Source organism: Gallus gallus, chromosome 1 (genome assembly GCF_016699485.2).
Source record: "Gallus gallus isolate bGalGal1 chromosome 1, bGalGal1.mat.broiler.GRCg7b, whole genome shotgun sequence".
Lineage (NCBI taxonomy): Eukaryota > Metazoa > Chordata > Aves > Galliformes > Phasianidae > Gallus > Gallus gallus.
Window position 1 is genome coordinate 110,258,344 of NC_052532.1, and position 12,010 is coordinate 110,270,353.

At 43.9% G+C, this 12,010-nt stretch overlaps 1 protein-coding gene across 3 annotated transcripts in view; it reads left to right on the forward strand.

The window, feature by feature from the left end:
- AGPAT3 (1-acylglycerol-3-phosphate O-acyltransferase 3) overlaps positions 1–12,010 on the forward strand; it is a 137,732-nt gene that overhangs the window by 59,565 nt on the left and 66,157 nt on the right. The gene's annotated exons all lie outside the window — the stretch shown is intronic.

Here is a 12,010-nt window from a genome sequence, read left to right on the forward strand (position 1 = left end):
TCTCTCTCTCTCTCTCTCTCTTTTTCTTTTTAAATGATATTTAATCCAGGTTATTGTACTGCTGAGAAGCAAGCGTTCTTTCCTTTGGGGTGCATGAAATGCTGCTTATAGTTGCAGTTGATATGTCTGACTTCAGAATGAAATGTTAACTGTGTGCTTGTTTTTACTGTTCCTTTATCTAAAAATCTTTATGGCTCAAAATGTATTCTATTCACTAGTAATGTGCAAGGGCTGCTCCAAAAGTAATGCCTCCTATTTTATTATATTGGCCCATGATGACAGAGATGGTTGTTGGTGGTATGGCAGTAGAGGTTGAACCTTCCCACCAATATTCTGCATGCAGGCTCTTGTTCATTGCTGGTGAGAATGCATAGCTAATGGTGGTAACTATATTGAAAAATAGAGTTTTGTAGCTGAGAATTTGCTCTGTCCGATATTGTTATTGTGCATTTTGTATCTGTTGTAGTTTCCATGGGAATAAATAGGAGGCATTACTTTTGGAGCGACCTACGTACATTGTAAAGCGAACAATCCCTCATATAACAGCATAATATTGCGCTATAATGAAATGGATAAAGACTACTGTAATTTTGTGCTCTGTAAATAGTTCAGCATGCGTCTGAGGGCTGTAATCAAATGCTGCTTTGTGGTATAACAAACTGCTGGCTGTGGCTGAGCTTGTTTGCACAGGGTGAGCAGAGCTTGGGCCGGAGGCAGCAGGGGAGCCTGGGCCTCTTTGGTAGAGGCTGAATGGATGAGCAGGGTAATACCGCATTAAAAGCCAAGCGTGGCGCTTGGAGAAACGTGCTGCTAAGAACTCTGCTATTCCTTGTGGCTGCACTGCCAGATGAGATGCGCTCAGAGTGAAATCTGCTCGGGTTGATTTTCGCCCATCAGGAAAACTTGTTGAAGGTTATGACAATCTTTCTCAAATTCATCTGTCACTCTGTATGTGAAGCACCAGCGATGACCTAGGAGATGCAGAGGGCGTTCTGTGTTTGCTTTGCCTGTGCACTTTCCCCTAGTTCTGTAACTTTTCCAGAAGGTATTTATATTACAAGCAAGGTGAGATTGTGGCCGGATCTTTGAAGGATGTTGTGTGTCGAATACTGATGTGAGTGGTGTTATGTAAATAAGCATTGGTAAATAATTGCCGTTCCGCTCTGGACATGATTAGAACCAATGCAGGCTGGGTCCAGCTGTTTTAGCTATGTCTTCCTAATCGCTTGGCTTAACAGCTGTGCGTGCAGATGGACACATCTGGCAGTAGGAAACATGCAAGTATCTCACCAGCTGCCTCTTGTAGTGATGAGGAGCGTAGCTTCATCCGGGGCGTCTCCTGTGATTCATAGAAGCATTTGAGTTGGAAGAGACCCTTCAGGACCATCTGATCCAACTGCCCTGCAATGAACAGGGACACCTACAGCTACATCATGTTGCTCAGAGCCCCATCCAGCCTGACCTTGAGTGTCTCCAGGGACAGAGCATCCACCTCCTCCCTGGGCAACCTGTGCCAGTGCCCCACATCCCTTACTGTAACAAACTTCTTCCTTCTGTCCAATCTAAATCTTTCCTCTTTTAGTTCGAAACAGTTTTCCCTTGTCCTATCATAACAGACCGTGCTAAAGAGTCTGTCCCTTTCATTCTCATAGCTCTCTTTTAAATACTGAAAGCCAAACTTGGAGTCAGCAGTCCATTTGGGGCAGGGTAAGTTGGAGCCACATGAGTTCAAGCATAGGTAAGACTCTGAGGCTGCTCCCGGGGAACACTGAGACCACATCACCTGGTGGCTGTGACCCTGTCTTTAAGGTGACCTCCAGGTCACTGGCACCTTAAAGGAGTGATCTTCACTGCCTGCAGATTATTGGGCAGTATGCAGTGCTTTACATGGATGTCACTGAAGGCCTACTTCTGTCTGCTTAGCAGGTCTTCAGTTATGCATGGTAAAAAAACAAACAACTCAGTTTGTTAAAAGGGGATTAGGACTTGTTATTTTAAAGCAATAATTAGGCTTGGGGGCAAGGAGAAGATGGAAACTCACACAGGGAAAGCAGCAGCCAAATAGCTTAATGCCTTTAAAAATCTTCTGCAAGTCCACTTGTACATCTGCCTGGGAGCTTAACCCATTTACTACTGAATGTGCTGTACTTATGATGCTTTATCAATGTGAAATTTTATTTTCCATGTGCCAGTAAATATTTTAATCTTTAATTATTTACATTGGTTCATCATTTTATGGGTCCTGCACTTCTGAAACAATGATCTTTTAATCTCTCAAAGATGAAGGAGATGTCTTCATCTATGGATTTTTGTTTCCTGCAAGAATAATAGGGAGATATTTCTACATATCGCGGGAGGTGAAAACTAAGTGAGTGCTATGGATGTAGATATGTGTGAAGCATCTTGCCCAGAGAAGCTGTGGTGCCCCATCCCTGGAGGCACTCAAGGCCAGGTTGGATGGGGCCCTGGGCAGCCTGAGCTGGTGGAGGGCAGCCCTGCCCATGGCAGGGGTTGGGCTGGGTGTGCTTTGAGGTCCCTTCCAACCTAAGTTATTTTACTTTCTTAGTAGAATATGTAGTGACTCTACCGTTCCATTTTAGTTGCTTGTGGCATTGGTGATTTGAGAATGGCAGAAAACTTCACCCTGCACCTAGACTGACAACACTGGCAATTAGTCGTAAAAACAGTCCGCTGACATGTAGGTGCCGGGGCTGCTTTTAGTGGGCATGAGACGGCCTCCAAATCTGCCAAGTTTTATTAAAAATAAAACATTAAAAAAAAAAAAAAAAAAAAGCCTTATTCCTCAAGATTCCACTGTGCACTTCCCTTATTTTACTCTTTCTGTGAAAGATTTTATTTTACAAATGACACATCCGGGCAGTTAGTTCCTTCACAGTCAAACGTTGTTGTCTTTTTTTCTTTGATTTGATTGATTTATTAATTTTAACCAAAGCATGCTGTGAAATTAATCTGAAAAGCAACAGGTAGGTTCAAAAGTACTGTTCCTTTTACCAGAAATGGAGCTCCAAGAAGCAGAGTGATTGGAAGCAGAGGGAAACACTCACATGGGAAGGAATACATTTCATTTTTAATGCATATGCAGTTTAACACTTAAAAAGTGTGTGGGGTGTGAGTGAACCGCCTCAGTGCTCAGTAAGAACTGCACCCCACTGATAACCCCACTCGATTTCACTGAGTAATTCTATCGTCGCTTGAGTATATCTCTACATTAAGAGCATTTTGGTCTCTCTTCCTGATAATCTCCACAGTGAATGCTGCTTGGGGCAGCTCAGGGAAATGCAGCTCACGGAGCTGATCCAGGGTAGTATTGCACCAGCTGCAGAGAGACCGTTTGGGGCTGAAGGAGGAAAAGATGGAGGGGTGGGGAAGAGGCTGTCAGATGTTTGTTTCTTTCTTTGTCTTGGAATGAAGAAGCTGAGCGCATGAAACGTGAATGTAGGTGAAAGCAAAAGGAGGTTTGCAGAAAAAAAAGAAAGCTCCTGGTTTTAATTTCCTAAGACTTCTAGGTGTCGTATTTATCTACAAATGTTGAGCTTTAGCCTATGGCTTTTTATATATGTGGTATGATGCTGTGCACATATTCTGCCTTTTTATTGTTGTTAGTGGTAGTGCTCAGCTGCAGAAAGTGTAAGCTTTTACCTTGTGTTTACACACTGAGAACTTCCTGTTGCTTGTGTTTTTCTGGACGTGGTTTTTAGAGCAAAGCCAGGCGTAAGCTGGGATCTGCTGAGAGAACTGATCTCTCTCATGGACCAGCAAAGGCAACAGAAGCACGCTCTGCTGCAGTAAACCAACTTCCTTGCTGTGTTCATTGATGGAAACTATAACCAAGACAAAAGAACTTGTTTCAAAGCTTCTGTGGCTAATGAATCGATCACTACTTTTAGATTTGCTCTTTACAATTTACCTGCTTAGCTACCCCTGATTATAATGTTCAGGTCTTTGTGCCATTACGCAGAGAATCCAATTTGATGTGATTCTGTCACTTCACCCCAGAGCTGTTGCTGGAGGATGCCATGAGAGACACTTCACATTGGTAGTCTTGTGCTTCCTGTGCTTTCATACACTGATACCTCATATCCTGGTGTCTCCTTTCTTTTTTGCATACATCACCGTGCCTGCACACATCCAATTCCCCCCCCCAGTGCTGAAGTCCAGGTAGAGTTTCGCAGTTGTACCTCGTCACGTAACTTGGAACGGTGGAGTAAGTAAACCACAGCTGTATCGATCGAGGCAGCATGTGGAGGAATACAGTGGCTTTAGAAGAGCATCTGTTTATACATTTCATTTGGAGATGAGGTCACTGGCTCTAAGGATTCTTGTCATCTGCAAGAATTATGCAGTGTAAGCGTGGCTGGGGGGCATGTTGAGCATTTTTCTGCCTTACTGTCACAAGGCATCGTGCATCACCTGGTGGTAAATGTGCCACAGGGTGAGCTGGACCTGGCTTCTCTGGTGCTAAGAACTGCACCCTTGAAAAAAATCACCCTTGAAAAAATATTCTGAAACAAAGAAAAAAAAACAAAGCTTTCTTTTGTATTTCCAGCCCCATTCTCCTGCACAGAGTTGGTTTCTCTTGTCCAGTTTATTTCCCACGTGTGTTCAATGAGAAGAAATAAAATTATTATGCATATTGTGCTTTCTCTTTTTAGGCTGTTTTTCCTCATTCTAGTTCATTATGGTTTTAAACTGAGACAAGGGAGGTTTACGCTAGATATTAGGAGGAAGTTTTTCACACAGGGTGTGGCGACACACTGAACAGGTTGCCCAAGGAGGTTGTGGATGCCCTGGAGGCATTCAAGGCCAGGCTGGATGTGGCTCTGGGCAGCCTGGTCTGGTGGTTGGCGACCCTGCACATAGCAGGGGGGTTGAAACCAGGTGGTCATTGTGGTCCTTTTCAACCCAGGCCATTCTGTGATTCTATGATTATCAACATGCTTTCTTTGTTTCCCTCTATCTCTTTACTTTCTTTCCCTGCCCCACCTCTTTCACCCACCTCCCCACCTCTTTGGGTCTTGAGTAAGTGCACAAAGCTAGAGGAGGCTGTAAGAATTGTCTCCAGGCTAATCCTGCATTTCATAAATCTGTACTTGAACTACCGCTTGCCTCCAAGAGAAGCATCCAGACCCAGTCTTGAAATGATTAGCCACGAAAACTAACCTGGCCCTTGTGAGTTGGCCCAGGGGTTGGTTGTCTTTGCTGATGTACCTGACATTTGACCAGAATTTTTGGTTTTATCCAGAAGGCAGTGGATCTTTTTTTTTTTTTTTCTCTCCTTGAAACAGCTGTTCTTGTTGAGTTTTCACCTAAAGGTTTGTTCTGTGGTGGCTGATGTTGTGTGCATAGCTCCTCCATGCACACTCTTCAATCTGTGAGCATTATCCCTGAGCTCCTGAAGGCAAAGCTGGGCATGGCAATGCAGATGCATGACTGTCCCCTCTCCTGTTTATATCAGCCTCTCTTTACAGCCAGACCATTTCCTTTTCCCATTCCTCCTCATGCTTCCTGACCTTCCTGAGCAGATGCTTCTTGCATCTGCTTCATCTTCTGTTTGCTCTCATCTCTTCTTCCACCTCTCTTAGGGACTTTCCATTACTGCTCTTCTCTTTGCTTGAGGACTGTCCCAACTTCTGCTGATGTGGATATTTTCCACTGCCCCAGGACTTAATTTTTATATTCCTTTTGCGTGGAGAGATGGACCAGTTTGAAAGCCATTAAGCAAATACTGAGAGACTATTAACACAGTTCTCCATTTAAGGCTAGCATTGGAGGAAGTAATGATCCCAAGTCATGAGGCTCACTTGCCTAGGGAGTTAAATACGTACATAGAGTTCTCCCTTTGTTTTCAGTGCCTTGGTATTTAGAATAAAAGAGCTGCCTTTTTGTTCTTCCAGATACCTGTCAAAACAAGGCATTTTGGGGGGAAAGTGATCCTTTTGGTCACCTGGAAGGAAGATGGTGGAAAAAAAATCAGCAGTGTTGATTCGCGGGACAAGGTTGTATTAATAACAACCTTGATAGACAGTCTGAATTCATTAGATTTATTCAGACTACAACTGTACAGCTCCACTTGTTGCGTCCATATGTTGATTTATTCAGACCACAACTGTATAGCTCCACTTGTTTTAAGTCTTAGAATTTACAGGGCTTGAAATAAGTCTTGGAAGCCATTGATCTTTCAAAGTACAAAGGCAGCGCTGAAAGATGCGTGAGGGAATGGAGTACTTTTCTGCCCTTCTCTTTGACAGTGAGCCTGAGTGTGTTCTGGGGAAAACTGCTGCTTGTCTTTGAGAGGTCATTCACATATTCAAATGACAGCGGGCAGAAACAGAAACCTCTTTCAGAGCAGGTGTCCAGAAACGCAATAAAAGATATCTGCTTGCATGTTATTATACCTGTCATCACAGAAGTCTATCGAGCCAGTCTCTGGTTGCTGGTAGGAGAGAGAAGTTACAGTGAACAATAAATAAGGGGCCCTCTGGGAGTGGCTGAGGCATCATCTTTCATGCAGACTGGAAGCTCTCTTCAGCTGTGTGGAAAAAAAGAAGAAATAACTAAAACTGTAGTATGCCCTGATGGGACACATGCGAAGCATTAGGCAAAAATGAAAGGTTAAGCTACGTGCAGTTCGTACGTGAACAAGCAGCCCGGCTTCTCAGCTCATCTGAGTGAAGGAAAAAATGTAACTGCTGCTTTTGTGTGCCCTTATCTGCAACAGCCTCTCCTGGAGGTGTATTTGGATATGGAAATGAGTGTGGCCTGATAGGAAGAGATAACCACGAAGGGCAAGGCCAGCTGCTGGTGTGAGCCCAGCCCCCGTGCTGCAGGTCATCTTGGCAACGCTGGTGTTGGTCCAGAGGAGCTCTATGTGGGAACATATGGATGCAATATTTCCTCTCTGCCTTGCTTGCTCTGCAGCTATCACTGCCCAGGAAATTGCCGTGTCTCGCTGCTCCTGGTCCGTATCTTCCCAGTACTGTGTCTGCTCCTGGTGTGAAGAGCCACATGGTGGTATGCTGATGGGCAGCAATGGCTCCCAGAGGGTCTTGGGTTCACTGATGGAGGCATCAGTTTTGAGCAAGTTGCAGCAAATCTATTGGGCTGTGTATGGTCCTACCTGGAGCTTTGCTCTCCTGTTTTCGTGTGGCCTAAGGTTTTTATAAAATAACTTAATAAAAAAACGCAGTATTTTTGCATATAGTCTCATTAAAGGTTACAAAGTGAAGCTAATGGTGCTAACTTGAGGCCAATGGACCACAAGTTGCTACAAAATATGGTCCTCAGACCAGTGCAGGTTTCATGAAATAGAGCTATAGATGTGCTATAAGCTCATTGCTTCTTGTTGCACACAACTGATACTATTATCCTAGGGAGAATTTCATCAATATTGATTTTCCTTGATCTTTGCTGTGTTTACTGTCTCACTGCTACTTGAATATACAGTATCAGAAGCCTTTGGCTTTGCTGTTCCAGCATTTGGATTTGGAAAGGAAGTAGCCGTGACTGGATATCCTAAGGAAATGTGTTTGTTTCTTACAGGCTGTGGGATATGCTTCACTGGGGATGATGATTTTGAGCAAGAACACTGCACCAAAATGTTCTCTATGCCGTGTTCTGCTTCTGCATCAAATTCAGCAGCTGTTTCTTAATATTGCTGTCTTCTGCAGCACTGTCCTCTGCCAATTCTCTCTTCTCTCCCTAAGGAGAGTGTACATTGGAGAGCTGATTCATCAGCCCAGTGATTAGCTGTGCTCACATCAGTTCTCTCTCCAGACCTCAGAGTATTGTCCAAACACAAACAGGAGTGTGTGACACAAAGGTTTTAAGTCTTTAGCTTTGGTAAGGATTTTCCCTCATCGTATTTGAAGGCCAATCTCATATCTCTTTAGAAATGGAGCCACTTTCATCCTGTCTTACAGGCAGCTTACCAGATGTACCCAGTCCTGAATTTACATTTTGATTCCCTTTTCATCCCGTCACACAGTTTGGCTACTCCCTGCTGGCTGGGAACCCCTAAAAGAAGAGCAAACTGCCTGATTTATTTTTCCTTCCATTCTGCAGCTGTTTCTCTTGTCTTTGGAGCGCCAGCACCAAGTTCAAAGAGCATCTAGTACAAGAACTGGGAAAGCACAGAAATACAACAAATAATTACTGTAAAATAGCATTGCCTCAAGTAACAGTGGCAACATTGCTTGACGGGTTATGTGACAAAACAGAGTTGTACCCTTGTGTTAAACTCTATAACTTCAGAATCAGTACAAAGTCTGCCAAAGAACAAAAAGCCTTCTACAGAAGTTTGCCCTTGAGTCCATGGGTTCAGATCCCAAGAGGCTGATTTATACTGGCTCAGTGTTCGATAACATCAGGGCTTTTGAATGTCATGTTTAGAGGTGGAAGGGGAAGATATACCCTTGTGAAATGTTCAGACTCAGGATATTGCTCAAACTGGAAGTCAAAGGACTATGTCATTTGTTTTTCTGTCCTTATCAATTGCTTAAATATACATGCTAGCCTCTGTCTTTTCTAGTAGTTGCAGTGATTGTAACCATAAAAACAAATGTATGTATTGTAGGAAAGGGAGGGCTAAAAAGGCACCTTTCTATCAGGCATCTGAAACAAAAGTTTATTAAGACAAACAAGTACTGCAGTATAGCACATAGTACTCATAATGCTTTTAAGGAGAAAATAAGTCTCTTCCCAGCAGTGTGGTGTTGGACTTTGGCCTGGAGTTTGGAGCTGCTCTCTGTGGATTCTTGTGCATGGAAGAGGGAAGCACTTTACTAGGAGTCATGGCTGGCTGTGCTTGCCCTGACCAAACGTGCAGGTTAGCAGGAGCAGGTCATTGGATCAGGCTTCAGTTTTATGTTTGTCTGCTTACTGTTCTTTAATCTCAAGTTAGCTTTCTCCCCAGTCACACTGCCCTCTCTGTGCATGCGCTGCAGAGGTGTCTGAAGGAAAACTGTCTCACTAACCTCTGCTCTTTGGACTGCTCCTCCAGGAAATATCTGATGGTTCTTCTCTATTCCACAGGATGGATGCCAACATATCATTGCCCTGTCACTAATTAGTGTCTGTGCAGGTCTCTTGTGGGAACAAAATTAATTTATCTTCCTGCTTACTTGAGTGACCCATTTAACCCGCTGCCTGAATCTTCTCCTGAGTCTTGAGATTGGTATTTCTGACCATCACCTGCTCCAGGAGCACATCCAAATGACCAAAATCTGTCTCTCTTGGACATCTTATTTGGGGAGCAAGTCAGAAGTAACAGCTTTGTTGAAAGTTTTGCTGCTGCTTTGTCTCTGGTCCTAGTGGACAAGCTTGGGCACGGAGTTTTTGTGTATGAAGATTCAAGACCTACCATCAGACCATAACACATCCCTGCTGTCGCCAGATGAAATTTTTAGCAGCTCAGACCTTGCACAAGAAAGCGACTGTCATCCGTGAAATAGCAGTACCTTCAGTTCCTACAACCAGTGATGAGCTGATGTGAGGTGGGTGAGTTGGGTGTGAGTGCAGGTTTCCATAGCTGTCTTCCATGCTTCTTATGTTAACACAGTGCATGGCACATCAGGAATTAGATCAGGCTGCCAGGGCCCCATCCAACCTGGCCTTGAACACCTTCAGGGATGGGGCATTCACAGCTTCTCTGGGCAGCTGTGCCAGCACCTCACTGCCCTCTCTTCGAAAAACTGCCCCCAGACGTCTAATCTAAATCTCTCCTTTAGTTTAAAACCATTCCCCCTTGTTCTGTCACTATCTAGCTGTTTAAAAAGTTGTTTTCTTTCCTATTTATAATCTCCCTTTAAATATCAGAAGGCTTGTTGAACTACGAAAAAGGGACCAGAATGAGGGGAAGGATCTTACCATGCTTGACCACTACAAGAGCTGCTCCCTGTCTCGTGTTCCAAAGAAATGGAAACAGCCCAAATTATGATCAGGTAGCTATAATTACAATTGAAAGTATTGCTGTATGTAGTACCCTTATCATATTATCACTGTGTGCCTTACTATGCTAGGAAAGTAGGGGAGATATGTCAGGTTCTTTGTGGGGAAGCCCTAGAAGTGCTGTGTTAGCAGAACACACTGTGTGCAAATGTTCTTGGTCACAGGACTTTTGTATGGGGCAAAGACTGGAGGATTTAGCAGTTTAGCAGTTTGCTATGCTATGAGCAATAGCAACCTTTTGCCCTTGTGGGACTGCTTTTAAAAGCATGACAGCCTTTTCAGCCAGACTGATGATGTTTGTTTGGCTCTCAGCAGACCCAAGCAGTGTAAGTCTGCTTCAGCTGGTGTGTATGCATCCATCTTTCCTAGCAGTAGTCATTGAAAGGCAATGCGCTTACCTGGGGTGGAATCAGAGGTAATAATGCTGGAGGTTGTTGCCGCTGGCCAGCAGAAAGGACAAAGGGAAGTGCCTATTCTGTGCATGTTCCCCCACAGGAGTTACCTGCAGAGTCTGGGAATGGAAAGTACAGAGTTATGCCAGGAGACTGTACTGATTTTTTCAGAATCTCCTGTGTGATGACCCCGGCCGGCTCCAGTGTGTGCACATCCCATTGTTGGGAGCAGGGTTGATGATGTGCTCAATGATCTGTTTAAGTTATCTGTCTGCCACGTTACCCCCCGCCTTTAAGAAGGCAGTCTTCATCCCTGTGACACCGACTGCCAGTCCTCTTGCACTCACAAGTCAGCAGCCCCGCTCCTTGCTTAGTTAGCCCCCCCTTGGGGGCCTTGGTTTGGAGTGACGTTCAGAGTGGATCTTCTGATTTAGTTTCATCCAAAGGAAGTCTGGTATGTGCACAGCTCAGGCTGCCCTGGGCCCCGTCCAACCTGGCCTTGAATACCTCCAGGGATGGGGCATCCACAGCTTTTTTGGGCAACCTGTGCCCGCACCTCATCACTCTCTCTGTAAAAAACTGCCTGTGCTGGAGTCTTGTTGCAGTCTTCATTCCTCTGAAAGAAGCTATTTTTGTAGCTCATGTGTTGGATATGATCACAGAATCACAGAATGATCCTTCGGATTGCATCACTGCTGCCCTGGTAGTGACCCCCTCTGTAGTTTGGAGGTGTCCTTGTGAGTCAGCATTCATGGCTCTGGTTAAGGAATAAGCTTATATCTTTAGGATGTCTTCGGGGGTCTGCTCAGAGAAGCACACTGGAGGGCTATAGTACTGAAAAGGGTACATGAGTGACTGTAATTACAAATGGGTTATATATATATATACCTAGATGCCTGTTGACCTTTCAGTGCTCAGGTTATCTGTGGTCAGTTTGACACCAGAACGCTAACAAAAGCTGCAAAACAGTTTAATTTGGATAACAAATAATACAGCAGAAGGGAACACTGACAGAGGTAAAAATAAATAAATAAACCCCCATCAACATAACCCCCTTCCCATTTGGAATTCATTTTCCTGGACAAACTTCTCTCGTCATGCTTATTCATGACTTTTTTGAAAGAAAGGATTATCCAGTTCACAAAAGGTAGACAAATTATCTGAGAGAGGATTGTCGTGTGAACTTAAGTGGTTCTAATCCCAGAAATAAGCATAAATTTATTATGCTATTCCTTCCTCCACAGCTGTACTGCTCTTAAGCAAACCCTTTGCTTTGGCTGTGGTATACGCTTTCTGTTAGGTAATGTTTTGAAATAACCAGAGAGGCTATACAAGCATTTGATTTCTCTCTTTCTACAATTGTTGATGTTTCTGTTCCTTGGCTTTGGGATACTTTACAACGATAAACTGTTATTTAGTAGTAAAAGAGGAGCTGGCAACAGTGAGAGAATTTCTTATTAGTTTTTAGGATGACTTTTTATGTTTAAGAAGAGAGAAATTTTGAATAACAGCTAGCTATTGCCTTGTTTTTCATTTGCTTAAGAAGACTCAAATGAAACCACTGCTGGATGGGAAACGTTTCATTGAAAAACAGTTGAAAGCTGGGTAGGACCATCAGGTGAATTTGCTCAGGTGAAAGCTTTCAGAGCAGT